Genomic DNA, 16,765 nt, shown 5'->3' with positions numbered 1-16,765 from the left:
AATAAAAAAAAAAAAAAAAAAAAGAACCAAAACCAAAACCAAACCAACTACCCACCCCCCACCAAAACAAACAAACAAAACAAAAACAAAGTAGCAAGGTGTTTCAAGCACTGTATGTGGTGCTATTAAATGCAGAATTTCTGTTTTTCTTCCACACACAGCAAGAGGGCTCACAGTTTGGTACTGGGTAAGATCACATGCTGGATCCCCCGGCCCCTGTGGTTTTCACATGGGAAGTACACACCTAAGTCCCCATGTCACCCCAGTCAGTCATTACCACCTGCCTATGCGTTCTTGCTCTCCGATGAAATGGTTTCCTGCTGTCGTAGAAGAGTTTGGGCTTAGGAGCAAGGCTTGGCTGAAGTGTCAATAACCAGGTTTCTAGTCGTACCTCTTCTTTTCCAAGGACTGGATTCAATATCTGAAGAATCTTCTATTATAGAGGGTTTCTGTGTGCTGTTGGACTAAGCTGAGTACTTGCTCATTCTTGCAAACTCCATACTGCCTGTTTTATTGAAGTAATTTCCAGCCGTCATAATAGCTAGAACTAAATGTTAAGTGGATTTCATCAACACATGTCTGAAGCAAATCACAACATATTCCTTAGATTTCTAGATTAAATCCACTGGGGAGCTTTTGTATTTTGCTCTACATGGATTTCATAAACAAATGATGCAAATTATAGAGAAATTGGAACATATAATTTTGCCATTCACAGTGTGCGCATGAATGGTATCCATGAATATTCAGCTAATGAACAGCTAAATTTACTAAAATATCAAATAATGGTCTGGTGATAACTTCAAAAGTATACATCTGTGAAACAGCAACCATCTCTCAAAACTTTAAAAACATGACCTTGAGGGGTGCCTGGGCGGCTCAGTCGGCTGAACGTCTGAGTCTTGAGGATTTCTATCCCTCTCCCTCTGCCCCTCCCCCCACTCGCTCTCATATGCTCGTGCACTCTCTCTCTCTCTCAAATAAATAAACAAGTCTTTTAAAAAAACAAAAACATGACCTTGAAATGTGTCACTGTGTCAAGAAAGCCCCCAGGTATGATGTACTTACATGAATAGTATCTCTGGGTACCCTTAGTTTTTCTTTCAAGTTCACTTTTTTCCCCCACCTTCCTCGGGATCCTTCGCTGGAGCTCCTTTTGTAAATGGCTGCATTTTATGATGTGAGGCTACTGAACCTGTCTCTGACTTTCCCTTTCTGAATTTCTTTTTCTTATATCTAAATGGACTTAAGGGAAGACTAATTTCTACATATCAGGATACATGCTTCATCTATGAGAAGCATGAGATACTTTTCAGATTGGAGCTTATTATTCCAGAGTGCATGAACCGGACCTTTGCAAAATCAAGATGACGTGCTAGAGCCCAATACTCCTCTAAGGCCTGGAATAAGAGTTCTTTTAGTTATTTCTCCAGTGCATCCAGGGGAGCCACTGATTACACTGAGTCAGTCTGAAGAAAGTTGAAGGCACATGGCAGCCTTTAGTTCCAGAGAATTGTTAGTTGTCAGGGAATTCTTGGCATCATGACATGATGTAGCATATATTGTAAAATAATACACTAATAGACAAATAGCTAGAAAACATTTCAGCAAAGGTAGTGCATTCTTGGCAGAAGTGACTACATTTGGGATTAACCTCAAAGGTACAAGAGGAAGATTGAAAGCATGGTATTTTCAAATTAGTACTTTTTCTAAGATCCGTTTATTTTTACATTAGGAGTTAGAAGCTATAAATCCTATTCATCCAATACTCTCTTACAATTTTGGGACACTTTTTAAAGGTTATTTTTTCTATTTGATATTTAGGATTAAAACTACCTGTATCTGCTCCCCCAAAAGGATGAGAATCTTACTTCATTTTCATTTTCTTCTTCACCAACTCCAGCACTCTCATATTCAATTTAACTGAAATTTTTGCTCCAAGTGTTTATTATGCTTTGGGTTTTGCATTGCACATCAACAATTATTTAGGTATTACTAGGAATGTGCTACTACTCTTTTGTATATTTGGGACTGTATCATGCCCTTTTTTGTGACTCATTGCTTATTTGTTGCTGTGTATCCTCAACTAATTTTTTCAGAGATTGATTAGCTTGGTAAACACTCGGAGGCTTTGATTTTCTGAATATTTGTTTATATTATTTTTCACTTTAATGCCAGCTTGGCTGAATATAGGATTATAGTTTTGAAAGAATTCTTCCCTTTAATTTGGAAGATCGTAATCTCTATCTTCTAGTATTGAATTATGCTCGTGCAAAGTTATGCTGATGGCAGGCTGGTTTTTCAGATATTTTTTTTTAGGTTGCTTGTTTATCTCTTTTTTTCTTTAAAAGACTTAGGATTTTATTAATCCTTGCAATTCTGAAATTTCACAATGATGCATGTGGCTTTGGCTCTTTTAAACTCTGGTTTAGGGGCACCTGGGTGGCTGAGTTGGTTGAGCGACTGCCTTAGGCTCAGGTCATGATCCTGGAGTCCTGGGATCGAGTCCCATGTTGGGCTCCCTGCTCAGCGGGGAGTCTGCTTCTCCCTCTGACCCTCCCCCTCTCATGCTCTCTCTTTTAAATAAATAATAAAAAAAATAAAATGAAATAAAAAATAAACTCTGGCTTAGCACTTCCGATTTAAAGATCCAGCCTTTCTTCAGACCTGAGAATTTTTTGGTTTGTATTGATTTGATCATATTCTCTGCATTTTCTCTTTTTTCTTACTCTGTAATTTCTATAATCTAGATTTTCAAATTTCTGGATCTACTCTTCATATTACTGAACTCTACACTTACATTTTCCCTCTTTTGATCCATATGTTCTGCTCCGTGTGAGAATGTCTCAGCTCAGTTTTTCAACCCAGTATTGCGCTATACAGTACGTACCACTGCTATTTTTGCCTCTGTCTTGAGATTTTCATTTCTGTTTCTTTTTTATTGTAAGAGCTCTAGGAAAGACATTTCAGAGATGCAATGTACTTGCAAATCTTTCTACTTCCTAGGTGTGTCTGTTAGCTTTATTAACTCTTTCCTGGGGGGTTTACTCTTTTTGTTATTGCCTAGCTTCTATATTATTGATTTTCTTAAAATGTTTAGTGCTTCTTGGCTGCCCGTAGCTCTGAATTTGAGACTCATCACTCATGTGCCCTTTGTATCTCTATGACCTGTTTCAGTGTATAGGGAGGAAGCATTTGGAATGGAAGCTTGTCTTCCAAGTGTGAGTTTCCATCACTCCTGGAAGTCAGTAACGACTTGACCACTGCAAGACTTCTCCAACCCCAATACCCTTCTGCAGCCAGTTGTTAAAGCCAAAATAGTACAAAAGAAGGAGAAAGGGGGGCGCCTGGGTGGCTCGGTCGTTAAGCGTCTGCCTTCGGCTCAGGTCATGGTCCCGGGGTCCTGGGATCGAGCCCCACATCGGGCTCCCTGCTCCACGGGAAGCCTGCTTCTCCCTCTCCCACTCCCCCTGCTTGTGTTCCTCTCTCGCTGTGTCTCTCTCTGTCAAATAAATGAATAAAATCTTAAAAAAAAAAAAAAAAAGGAGAAAGGAAGAAACTAACTAGCCTGCTGCTCCAAATGCGGCTCTCCAATTAAGTCTCCTTTTAAATGCCCAGGGTTTTCCCTTAATTCTTGGAATTGTTGACACTGGGCTTAGAGACTTTCAAACCTCTTACCTCCACAGCAGGCTTCTCCTAACTGTGTTGGAAGCCTATAGTTTCCTCCAGTTCTGTTTTGCTGAAGATCTGCTTGTATATGCTTTCTAAATCTCAGAAATTCCAAAAAATCTGTGGTTCATTGATTCTACTTTTAATACTTTTTAAAAATATTTTCTATACTTTTACTTTTTTGCTATTGTTTCATGTGTTTTGGAGTAGGGGTGGGGTAATAGAGGTATGCTAAGTTTATCCTATATAAGAAATCATTCTTACAAGAACAGATTACAAAAGTAAAATTATTTTCCTCAAGTTCAGAGGAACTACTTCAAGAGTTTATTTGCTCTTCAGTACAGGACTTTCCAAATATGGGCATGGTAAATTATAACCACAAGCAATCTTGGATCAAAATATTTTCTTAGGTCTTTTTGTGAGACAATAAGGTGAATACAAGGTTCTTTCAATTATTTTTTTGACCTTATACCCTGCTATTTGGGGATATTTTTTCCTAGCAATGTTCTCATCACACTAAAGTTTCACCACAATAAATGTGAAATCTCCTTACAGCTTATTGTAATTGGTGGAGATATTAATTTTTAATGGAGTTCTCATGAGGACAAGGAGACATCCTTTGGGATCATGTGGTGGTTTTATCCTTAGACAAGATGAAGTCATTTTGAATATAGAGCATCCTTTAACTTGCTTAATGGGATCATTGACCAATAACTTTCTATCAGTGACCTGACTTGACTTCAGTGCTGAGTTGTCTAAAATATATGCAAGACTGTCACATTTAATTACAACACAGTTTTCAGAAATAGTATCATTACATGTTAGCCACTAGATCATGTACTTTTGGCAGTGGATATGGGCTAATTTCAACAATGCAAACTTCTTATTTTAAATTGCAGTTACAGATAGAGAGCTCAGAAACCCTCTGTGCTACTCTATGTGGCTATAATCGTAGAGTGATGAATGAGAAGGCATTGCAGATAGTTGATAAAATAATGCTGAATATTAACTCTAGAGTAATCTCCTTTCCTTCTTTTTATTTACTTCTTTCTCACAGCAGATTGTGAATATCCATGTTGTGTGTCTTTCAGCATGTTTCTGCACTAACATATCACATTTTCTAAAGTTTGGGAGATCACTAGAAAATTACCAATAATAAGAAAAGTTTCAGGACTCCATATAGTCTTTAGTTTGATTGGGTACTTCTATCATCTCTTCTAGTAACTCAAACTGACTTAATACTTTCTTATTTGTAAGGAGATGTGCCTACTTGCTGATTTAGCAATTGATGCAACACTATCAGATTCAAAATATGAATGATAGAGATCGATCTAAAAAGAATATTTTTATTTTTCTATAGCAAAATTGACTTTGACTTTCACATTCAGTTCAACCAGAACACATTGGCCTTTTTTATATGCATGTTAGCTCTTCAATGTTAAGTCACTCCTTAATATACATGGGAATAATGATTCTTATTCTATTTTAGCAATGAGATTGGAAAAGTTCAGTAAGTTCACCCAAGTCATACACTCAGTCATTGGTAGGTCCAAGGTTAAATTTCAGGAATTCTGGCAGAAATGCAAAGAGAATTTTCCAATGACTCAAAAATCTAGGAACAAGTCTATAAATCAAAAAAGAGATGGCCCATGGTTCAGAAAAGCTGGAGGCTGGATGAAAATTACAAATACTCTCCAGAGTATCATCGGTACTGAGATTCCCAAGCACAAATGAAGGGAAATTTTTAATCCCATTCTCAAATAATTTGAAGTCAGTGGTAAACTGAGTCTAACTAAACCTATAAAAATGTCCAAACATAACTAGATCATAGATTAGATTGACCCAGCACACCACACTTAACACTCCGACAGAGGAAAGGGTATGATTTTTCTGTGGGAAAATAATGTTTTACTTTAGTCTTTACTGTTCTTTTATGCACTGTGTCCAGAATACAATAAAAAAAAAAAAGAAATTATGAGGCAAGTGGTGAAAGGAGACATAATGCATGTTAAAGAGAGGACACAGTCAATAGAAGCAAATACTGAGATGTTTCAGGTGTTGGAATTACCAGGCAGGGACTTTAGGGAAACTATGATCAATATGTGGAAAGGATGGATGACATGGGTGAACAGATGGGAATTTTATTAGAGATGTGAACATTTTTAAAAAGGCAAAGGGAAATGCTAGAAATGAAATATATAGGAAATTAAGAATTCATTCAGTGGATTTATTGACAACTGGACTGGGCACAGAAAAGAACTGGTGAACTTAAAAAGGAGTCAGTAGAAATTGTCCAAAATGAAATGGAGAGAAAAGAAAACCAACAATGAAAGTAATGAAGTAGAGTATCTGAGATCTATAATATAACGATTTAACATATGTTGTAATTGCTATCCCAGGAGAGGAGAGAAAGAATGAAGCAGAAGAAATATTTAGGGATATAATGAGAATTTTCCAAAATTAGTGAAAGACATCAAAGAAGTACAAAAAATCCTAAGTGCAGTGTATACAAAGAAATCTCCACCTAAGTCATATTTTTAAATATTTTTAAAATAGAAAAATAAAAGAGACGATAACAAACGGGAACAATGATAAGAATAATGGCTGCCCTCTTATCACAAACAGTGAAGGCTAGAAGAGAAAATAATTACATTTAATTCTAAAATAAAAAAGTTATTCACCTGTAATTCGTATCCTATAAAGATAGCCTTCAAAAATGAAGATGAAATTAAGACAGTTTCTGAGAGGAAAAAGGTTGAATTCATCTGCAGCAGATCTGTACCATGACACATATTTAAAGAAGTTTTTTGGAATGAAGAAAAATTATGCCATGCGAAAACTAGGATATGCAGAAAAGAAGTAAGAGCACCAGAAAGAGAAATAGATGGATAAATATTGGAATGGCTGTCACTACTTCTATTCCATATTGTACCAGCAGTCCTACTTACTGCAACAAAGCCAGAAAAAAGAGAGAGAGACATAAAGATTAAAAAGGATCAAGTGAAACTGTCATATTTCACAGATGACATAATAGTGTGTATATAAAACTCCATGGAATCCACACATACATAATAATAACTACTGAAACTAATAAGTGAATTTAGCAAAGTCTCAGACACAGGTTCAATATTCAAAAATCAATTGTATTATTATTGCATTGTATCATTAAAAGCTGTAAAATGAAATATAAAAATACCATTTAAATACCCTCAAAAAACCTTAAATACCTAGAAATCTAACAAAAGATGGAGCAAATTTCAAAACATTACTGAAAGAAAGTTTAATGAACTTAAATAATACCATATTCATGAATTGGAAAGCTCAATAGTGTTAAGATGTCCATCTTCCCCCAAATATTTTATAGATATGATATAATTTCAATGCAAATATCAGCAGACCTTTTTGAAGAAATTACAAGTTAGTCTAAAAATGCAAAGGACCTGAAGTAGCCAAAACAATATTGATAAAGAAGAACAAAGGTGATGCGTTTTTTTTATTTTTTAAAGATTTTATTTATTTATTTGTGTGTGAGAGAGAGAGCACATAAGCAGGGAGAGCTACAGGCAGAGGGAGAAGCAGGCTCCCCGCTGAGCAGGGAGCCCTATGTGGGACTCCATCCTAGGACCGTGGGATCATGACCTGAGCCGAAGGCAGACACTTAACCGACTGAGCCACCCAGGCATCCCAGGTGATGCATTTATACTATTTGATTTCAGGACTTAATACAATGTCACAGTAATCAAGTCAGTATGGTATTGGCATAACACTAGATAAATAGATTGATGGATCAGAATTTAAAAATCCAAAAATAGGCACATACACAAATATGTGATATATATACATTATGGGACACACACATATATATGATATCTACATACACAAATATTTGGTATCTGACCAAAGTGGCAAGTCAAATCAATGATGAGGAAGAGATAATTCTTGTAAACATGATGTAGAAACAACTGGATATCCATTTGAAAAAAATTTGTTGACCCGACCTCACTCCATACACAAAAATGTTATTTGGTGATGGATCATAAATGAAGGGTGGCAGAATATGCCACCCCATGTTGGCATAAGGATTATTTTGAGTTAAAGACGCTTGAAAAACAGCAGATGCAAGAAGAACACTCTGACCTCCCTTTTTCTAACTAAAAGTAAGAGGTGAAATTTCCATGTGAAAGATGCCCTTCTACACCAGGAGGAAAGAAATATTCTTTTTTTTTTAAAAGATTTTATTTATTTGACAGAGAAAGACACAGCGAGAGAGGGAACACAAACGGGGAGTGGGAGAGGGAGAAGCAGACTCCCTGCCGAGCAGGGAGCCCGATGCGGGACTCGATTCAGGGACTCCAGGATCATGACCTGAGCCGAAGGCAGTCGCTTAACCAACTGAGCCACCCAGGCGCCCAGGAAAGAAATATTCTTATAACCAGAGACAAGGGCTTGAGCCCAAGAGAAATCTGCATAAACAGACCTTGTTAAAATAACTCTTATCTTCCTTTATTCTCCCTATACATTTACTTTTCTACAATTGTCTCTCTTTGTTCAACCTTGTATATAAACACTTAGGCCTAACCAAGTCTCTGGGTCTTCATTTTCCTATGGGGCTCCCCCATATATGTAAAAATCTCTATGCTGATTTTCTCCTGTTAATATGTCTTATGTCAATTTAATGCTCAGAACTAGCCAGAGACCCTAAGAAGGTAGAGGTAAACTTTTGCCTCTCCTACACGAACTTAAATATAAAGACCATAACAAAAAATCTTCTAGAAGAAAACAAGTAAGAATATCTTTGCCTTCCTGGAGTATGCAAAGATTTATTAGACAGAATTTAAAAGATATCACCTATAAAAGAATAATTGGGTTTCATGAAAATTAAAAATTTCTGCTCATGAAAAAACAAAAGGAGTAGGCAAGCAACAGACTGGGAAATATATTCTTATCATTTCTATTTCATGAATAAATAAGATCCAGAACATATAAAGAACTCTTACAAGTCAACAGTAAAAAGTTAAACAGACTAATAAAAAATGGGAAGAGACCTGAACACATACTTCATGAAAGAAATTATAAGAATGAGCCATCCCACATAGGAATGAGGCCAGTGACCACATGAAAAGATACGCAACATAATAAGTCATCAGGAAGGTTCAATTTAAATATAATGAGACAGCATTTCATACCCATGGGAATGGCTAAAATATTGACAACACCAAATACAAGCAAGAATATAGAGCAACTTAAATACACATTGTTGTCAGTAGCAGAAAATGTTACAACTATTTTGGAGAATGACCTTCCAGTTGGTTAAAAATTAAACATTTATGTACCAGGAGTTACATTCCTAGGTATTTGTCCAAGTGATATAAAAATAGATGTCCACAAAAATGCTTGTAAAAAATGATCGGAGAAAACCTGGACGTTGAGTATCTATATTCAGGAAAAGGGATGAGCACATTGTAGTACATTCATACAATGAAATATTACTCAGCAGTGAAAAGGAATGATCTAGTAGTACCTGCCACAGCATGAATGAATCAAAAACATAACACTGAGCAAAAGAAGCCAGATACAAAACAATGCATATGGTGTCTTACCTCAAGGACAGGCAAAATTGACCTATGGCGATAGAAATCAGTCCAGTGGGGTCTGCCTGAAAAGGGGCAGGAGGAAAATTTCTGGAGTAACTGAAATGTTTTGTATCTTGTTTTTGTTTGTTTGTTTGTTTTTTTAAAAGATTTTTTATTTATTCATTTGAGAGAGAGAAAGAGCAAGCAAGAGCATGAGCAGGGGGAAGGGGCAGAAGGAGAAGCAGGCTCCCCACTCAGCAGGGAGCCCAATGTGGGGCTCGGTCCCAGGACCCTGGGATCATGATCTGAGCCGAAGGCAGACGCTTAACCCACTGAGCCACCCCGGCGCCCCTGTATCTTGTTTTTGGGTGGTACTACCTTGGTATATACATCAATTATCAGAACTCACAGAAGTGAATACTTGAAATATGTGCATTTTTTGAATTTTAAAATTACATAATTTGTAAAAGTGTAAAAGATAAAAGGGAAAAAGCAACAGCAATTTCAGGTATCATGACTCCCTATGAACTGTCATTTTTTTTTTAAACACTTGGTTTTCATCTAATAAATGTTTTAAAGCAAGACTATGGTGACCAGTGCAGGATTTGCTAAGAGTATTTGCTAAGGTGGAAGGAAAAGGTTAGGTCGGCACCACCTGTTTCTGGCACTCTTCTGACTAGACAGCATATTGCCTACTGGCTTATTCCAGCTTTTCTGAACACAGGGAGAGTCACAATAATACCAGGGAGCCTTCTGCTTGCAAGATGGACACCATATGTTTTCACTATCCATTCAGAGCTCGTCTCCTCTCTCTCTTTCCTCTGCCCTTTTAGCATCGAGATCTGTTGACCCCAAGAAATGTAATATAAGAAGACACCATGAAAGAAATGTTAATATTTTTTAAATCAAACACAAAGGGAAGACTTATATGTGTTTATTCTCTTCAGCTATCCAATAACTGTTACTTATCAAATTACCACCTAAACTTTCAAACTGTGTCTTAAAATGAATATCCATGCTTTATATGGATAGTTGTGAAAACTTTTTAAGAAATCCTACACATATGATTTAAAGATACCACTTACCCAGGATAGGAATTCTAACTAAAATATATTAAATGTCAGACAAATAGCAACATGTGGCAGAATTTTCAGAAAAAGAAATTAGTACTTGAAGACAGTCAGGTAAAGAGATTACATTTTTTAAAAGATTTTATTTATTATATTTGTCAAACAGAGAGAGCACAAGCAGGGGGAGTGGGAGAGGGAGAAGCAGGCTTCCCAGGGAGCAGGGAGCCCGATGCGGCACTCAGTCCCAGGACCCTGAGATCATGACCTGAGCTGAAGATAAACCCTTAACCAACTGAGCCACTCAGGCGCCCCAAGATACTACATTTTTAAGGTGGGATTGTGATGAGGTTGAGCTGGGTCTCTGCTTTTTTTTTTTTTTAAATGACCAGATTAGGATTTAATCACAAAATAATTTATGCATAATTGCAATTTGAAAGACTACAGCTGTTAAATATAAAATATACATTTCTGCCTCTCTTTTGTTCCATTTGCTTGAGTGCAGAAACATTTATCCATAAAACTTTGTGCTTTTGGCTTCAGGCATCTGTTTACAGTTTCTTGTCCTGGAGATATTTGAAGTGCCCAGAGGAGGAGGGGGAAAAAGATGTGTGTGAAGGGTGATATTAGTAAGAACGCACAGAAAAAGTGCAAAATTTGCAGACTGGTTCTGAGGGCTTAGGCCTGTTTTTTAGGATTTATTTCTACATGGAAGCCCAGAGAATCATAATCTTGCTGTTGGCTGTAGTATGATTCTACTTTTTTCAAACTACCCCTTATTGTGGAGCTAATTTCTTCCCAGCCACTAAAAATAATTACTTGCCTCTTGAGCCACATATTGTAATAATAAAACAATGAAATTTACTTCTGAGGAAAGGAATTTGTATGTAGTTTTAATGCCACGTTTAATGCCTACAGTTTCAGAATCTCTATGAAGGAGTGAGGATGATCAGCACAGGTTTCTCAATCTCTTCTATCTCCCTCTCCCTCTCTCCCTCCTTCTCCAACTCCTGCATGTTTTTCAGTCACTCTTACTTCCTACCTTTTTGATGTGTACGATTATAACTATGTATAATGCTCAGCTTTGGATCAAATGGTTACAAAATACGCAGCACCCAAAAAATGATAAAAAAGAGTAATGCCACAGGAAAATAAAGATTGTTTCGAAAAGAAGTATTAGGCCATTGAGAAAGATTTCCAGGTCTCAGATGCAAATAAGATATGATTCAGATGGAACTGAGTAAACAGCTTAAGGATGTGGTGATTCAAACAGCCCAGGTTTTCGGTGCTTCTCCAGCTCGCTGTGTGACCTGCATCTCCCAGCTGGCTTTGGCGACAGCTGGAATGTAAAAGCAACACGCATCACATAGCTTGCATTCACACACACCACAGTTCCCTATTTCGAACCTTTGGTAAAGCCGTCTTCTCAGGAACTTAGGAGTTTGTCAGGGGGTCAACTCTTCAGTTGACTCCAATCTTCGGCCAGTTTCCCCCTCCCCAGGCACTGCAAACTTTCACACAGTTCATGGTGGCCTTTATTATACATGAGAACCCCTACTTTATTGAAACATCCAAGAGTAGAATAACTGGTTTTGTATTTGCAAAGCGGAGTGAGTGTATCTGTACTTTGTCACTCAGTAGGATTACCATCATCATGATTCAGGTATTTGTGAGCATCAAGTGTGCATGCATCTGCGTTTTATTTATTGATTGGTTTTTATTTGTTTACTTTTATTATTCCATTTTATTAATAAGATGGCATCGTACATTTCTATAGCTCCATGTCTACTTTGATCTCCATACTTTCGATTTGTGAAAAAACTCTCCAAGTCGTCTTCAATGCCTTTCATCAGTGTTTTACAGTTTTCAGATTCCAGGTCGTTTACCTCTTCGGTGAAGTTTATTCCCCAGTATTTTATTCTTCCTGGTGCAATTGTAAATGGGATTGTTTTCTTAATTTCTTTCTGCTGCTCCGTTGTTGAGAGTTTTTATCCTGAACGGATGTTGTACTTTGTCAAACGATTTTTCTGCATCTATTGAGAGAGTCATATGGTTTTTAAACCTTTCTTTTGGTTATTGTTGTTTCTTTAAGTTTTTATTTAAATTACAGTTAGTTTGTTTTTTTTTTTAAGATTTTATTTATTCATTTGTCAGAGAGAGCACAAGCAGGGAAGCAGCAGCAGAGGGAGAAGCAGGCTCCCCGCCCAGCAGGGAGCCCGATGTGGGACTTGATCCCAGGATCCCGGGATCATGACCTGAGCCAAAGGGAGATGCTAAAGGTCACCCAGGTGTCTCAAATTCCAGTTAGTTAACATACAGTGTATTTTAGTTTCAGGTGTAGTGCACATGCATTTTAAAACTCATTGATCCTTTCTGCTCTTTTATCTGGTTGCCAAGGAAATTGGAAGGGCACTCTGGGTGCCTTAATTCACTTGCTATCAGAGTCTGTACATTATTCAAGTGCTTACTTTGCTCTCGAGTTACTTTTATGTTCCATAAAGCCTGCTACTTCTTGGACTGAAATTTGAAGTTTGTCTTTTTTTGTCACTTGCCTACTAAACTCCTGGGGCTGGGCAAGAATAGACCTGAAGCTTCTGCTGGTATAACATACAGAATCAGGCTTGTTCAGAGTATTTGAAGTCCTACCAGGCGCCCACTTGGTTAGCTCAGACCTATGTTTCTTGCAAATGCTGTCTGACTAGGGATATTTTAACTGCCTTCAAGGGCTGCCTCTCAAATCTAACGAGCCCTGCTTGCTTTGGCCTGGCAGTAATAACCCAAAGGTATTTCAGGTACCACTTCGCTCATGGTAATTCTGACCCACTTACTCTACAGCGACTTTTGTTGCATGAAATGCTGCCAATATTTGAGATACACTTTACAAGGCTAGCATGTGCTATCTTCGGCCATATTAAATGTTTTATTGTCTTAACAGTACACTTTTCTTCTGACGTGTGACCATTTGGGACGACTGCAGGAAACGTAGGATTAAACACAGGTTCTCAGTTTAAAAAGAACTTAAGAACACGGGAACATAGCTGATGAGAATTTATATTACATGGATCAGGATGTATTTTCTTGACCCTTAAGTTATGTGTGGCAAAACACTAAACTAACATGGATAATAAACGACATGATGTAAACCTTCTATAACTTACTGTCAGAAACGTCTTCTAAATATCTAAAACAGTTGCTCTGAAGGGGTGGTTCTCACTTAGGAGTGGTGGGGAAAGAGGATTTCGTCCCCTGGGGGGCACTTAGCTATGTCTGGAATCATTTTTGGCTGTCATTTTTGGGAATAGGGATGTTAATGGCATCTAGCGGGCAAAGGCCAGGGTATTGCTAAACATCTTACCGTGCCTAGCACAGAATCCACTCCACCCTCAGGAAAGAATTATCCGGCCCCAAATGCTGATAGTGCTGAAGTAAAGCTCCCATGCTCTAGAGACTACATCTCACAGAAATGATACCCTTTTATGTCTTTTGGCAAAATCACTAGATTCAATTTCATTCAATGATGAAAGAAAGAGAACTTAGCCTGTAAGTCCACTACGGTATTGTAGCCATGTCTATTTTCGGGCTAGCCTTTGACCTCTTCCTCCACTGCCTATTTTCACTGTATTGCAGTTATGGTATTCCTCCCACTTTTGACTCTGGTACAGCTTGCCTTTTGAAACTTATATTCTGTATTTGAGAAAACATATATTCCTGTATGTAGGAAAGACATAAGATTCAAGCATGAGCATGGTAAAGTTGAAAGACAGTGGAAAGTACCTCCTAGGGCCTCTCTAGGTGTCAGGGATTTGTGACCCACATTCCATAACCTAATATCATATTGAATAATTATTTTAGAAGCTACAAAACACCCAACTTAGCAGTGTTTGCCAATGAGCACAGTGGTAGGGAGAAACATTTTGCATAAATAAGTTTGGTTGAGTTGATATAATTTAAAGGCTAGTAGAATGATTTTATATCGAATTCAAGTTCTAGAATTTATAGTAAAACATTATTTTACTGTATTTGGTGTCAAAAATTTCCCATATCGATCATAGGGGGAAAATGTACAAATATTAATAGTTCTAACTGAGGAGCATAAGAAAGGTTATAAAAAAAATTTTTCAAAAGGAGAAAAATATTTAATAAAATATGATACTATAAATCATATTAAAATTCCTGTCAAAGCTTCTTGCAGAGTAGCAGAAGATGGAAAGAATTAGCTAAAAGTAATCTCATATTTTGATGTATCTTTTTACCTTTTTATTTTTATTATTTTTAAAAGATTTTATTTATTTATTTGAGAGAGAAAATGAGCAAGAGAGAGCACAAGCCAGGGGAGGGGCAGAGGTAGAGGGAGGAGCAGACTCCCTAGTGAGCAAGGAGCCCAAACTGGAACTCAATCCCAGGACCCTGGGATCAGGACCTGAGCTGAAGGCAGATGCTGTTAACTGCCTGAGCCACCCAGGAGCCCACTGATGCATCTTTTGAGAAGTATGTATCTTTTGACTTAGTTGCAAGTATTTTGCTTAGTTATCAATGGTGGATTTAAACTGTGTCTGGAGCAACTTTTTTTTTCCGGCTAAATGTATTCTGTAGATTCTTTGCTTTCACTATGTGATGAAACAAACATACACATGTAACCTATTCTATTTGTCAGGAGCAGAATTTAGGACGTTACTAATCACGAAAGCAAAGGCAACACAATTATCTCAAAAAAGACTTGAAAGTGTGAGGTGTAACAAAATTAATAGCTCACAAAAGGTAAATACATCTACAAGCTTTTCCAAAGTTCACCTCACCTCCTTATGATATTGCCCAATTTAATTATCTTTCTTGTTCTTAAGATTTACTTTTAACTTACTTTTGGTTATTTATAAATCAAATTTACACTCAAAAGATGAAGATATATTACCATAAGGACATTCAAAAAAATGTGGCACAGAAAGCGAAGGCTGTCTTCAAAAAGGAACTCTAAAAAGTGTTTAGAGCAGCGGGAACTTTATTAGAGTAAGTAGTAGCCTCTTAAATGGATACTTTGCAAGCAACAGCACACACTTGGATGTGTGAATCCTGATCTTTTTTTTAAGTCATGCTAGTTTGTGCCTCACAATCTTTGCTAGTGATACATTTCTTTTCTTGGGACTGTTTCTAGACTGAAGGCTGCCTGTTACCCCACCAGCGAGCATGCTTGCATGCGTGCGGACACGCACACGGAATTTAGAAAGGACACTTTCAACATAATATTGTGATGCCTTGGAAACATCCTTAGGTATTCACTCCGAAAAGAGATGGCACTGATTCAGACTCTATGAAAGCAACACAACCTGATGATCCGGTTTGTTTAAGATAATCATTCTTTACTCAATTGAGCAGAACTTTGCATCTGAAAGTAGTATGTAAGGCTCACAACTCTAGAAGGATGAAAAACAGAATGGACACAGAAGATTTTGTCTTTAAAGTACAGATTTGTCCCTATTTTGGAAGTAATAATCTAACTATTTTCTAATTACCTAGTTCCAAGACAACTTTTCTCTTGCCTAGATGATTGAGGATTTACAGAGCATACATATTATGTCCTAAGTCAAGTTTTTCTTTCTGGCAAGTGAGTCGTTGTTTTTCAATACAGAATCTTCCTTTTAGGCCCTTGTGACCTTTTTGCTTTCAGGCATCTCTGTCCCTTTCTTCTCTGTTTTAGCTCCCACCTTTCAAGTCCTCTGTTGGGTCACTCCTCCTGGGTCAACTCACCATTTGGTTGCACACCTGAATCAATTCAGGCCCTTCCATTGGAAACTAACTTTTTCCACTTCCAAGCTCCTTGTATTGTATAAACCATGCATAGTATCAGGTGACATAAAATTATACTGGTAAAATAGATGATATCTTGATGCAGTTATAAACCACTTCAGGCCATCTTTTTCATGTCTAACACCCATTAATTAGTCAGTGGAGCTCCCAACTTGTGTTTACCGTTTTTCTCTCTTCTTTCTATCCGTGCCTATTCCATCTGTTTGCCACGATGGAAAATCTTTCTGTTTGCCATTATTTCCTGTGAACAATAGCACATGTCACTTGACCTTGCCAGCACCGAGTTTTGCTGCTACTTCAGCACATTTCCATTCACATTTGTTGGCAAGCTAGGAAGAACCATGATGTTCATCCTACTGCAAATCCAAAAGACTAAAGTATAAAGGTGACTCTGCATCTCATCTTTATTAACTCTTGTCGTCTGGTGTTTGAAAGGAGCAAATGTAGATGTAGATTGAGGTCTTTTCTTAGCTGAAACTGAGAACAGCTTTTTGGACTCAGCAATCCTCCCAGGCATATATTTGTAGGTCTGATTTGCATTTGGAGAAGGGAGGAAGAGAGGAGAGAGGAGGAAGTTTTGTGTCTGAAGCCCCGGGAAGGCTTTGGAAGCTGAGAACAAAGGAAATACATAGGACAATGGGGCATCTCATTCCT

The 16,765-nt window shown here is 37.5% G+C and overlaps 1 protein-coding gene across 2 annotated transcripts in view; it reads left to right on the top strand.

Annotated features, from left to right (window-relative positions):
* Positions 1-16,765, top strand: part of NRIP1 (nuclear receptor interacting protein 1) — a 176,230-nt gene that overhangs the window by 119,166 nt on the left and 40,299 nt on the right. The window contains exon 1 of one of the 2 annotated variants that reach the window (XR_014138733.1): positions 15,285-15,641. The exons of the other annotated variant lie outside the window; for it this stretch is intronic. The gene's annotated coding sequence lies outside the window, so the exon portion shown is untranslated. Of the gene's footprint in view, positions 1-15,284; positions 15,642-16,765 lie in introns of those variants that run through there. 2 annotated transcript variants of the gene reach the window in all.

Source organism: Leptonychotes weddellii, chromosome 1 (assembly GCF_054177405.1).
Source record: "Leptonychotes weddellii isolate Sample4059 chromosome 1, ASM5417740v2, whole genome shotgun sequence".
NCBI lineage: Eukaryota > Metazoa > Chordata > Mammalia > Carnivora > Phocidae > Leptonychotes > Leptonychotes weddellii.
This window is presented reverse-complemented; position numbering and strand designations above follow the sequence as displayed.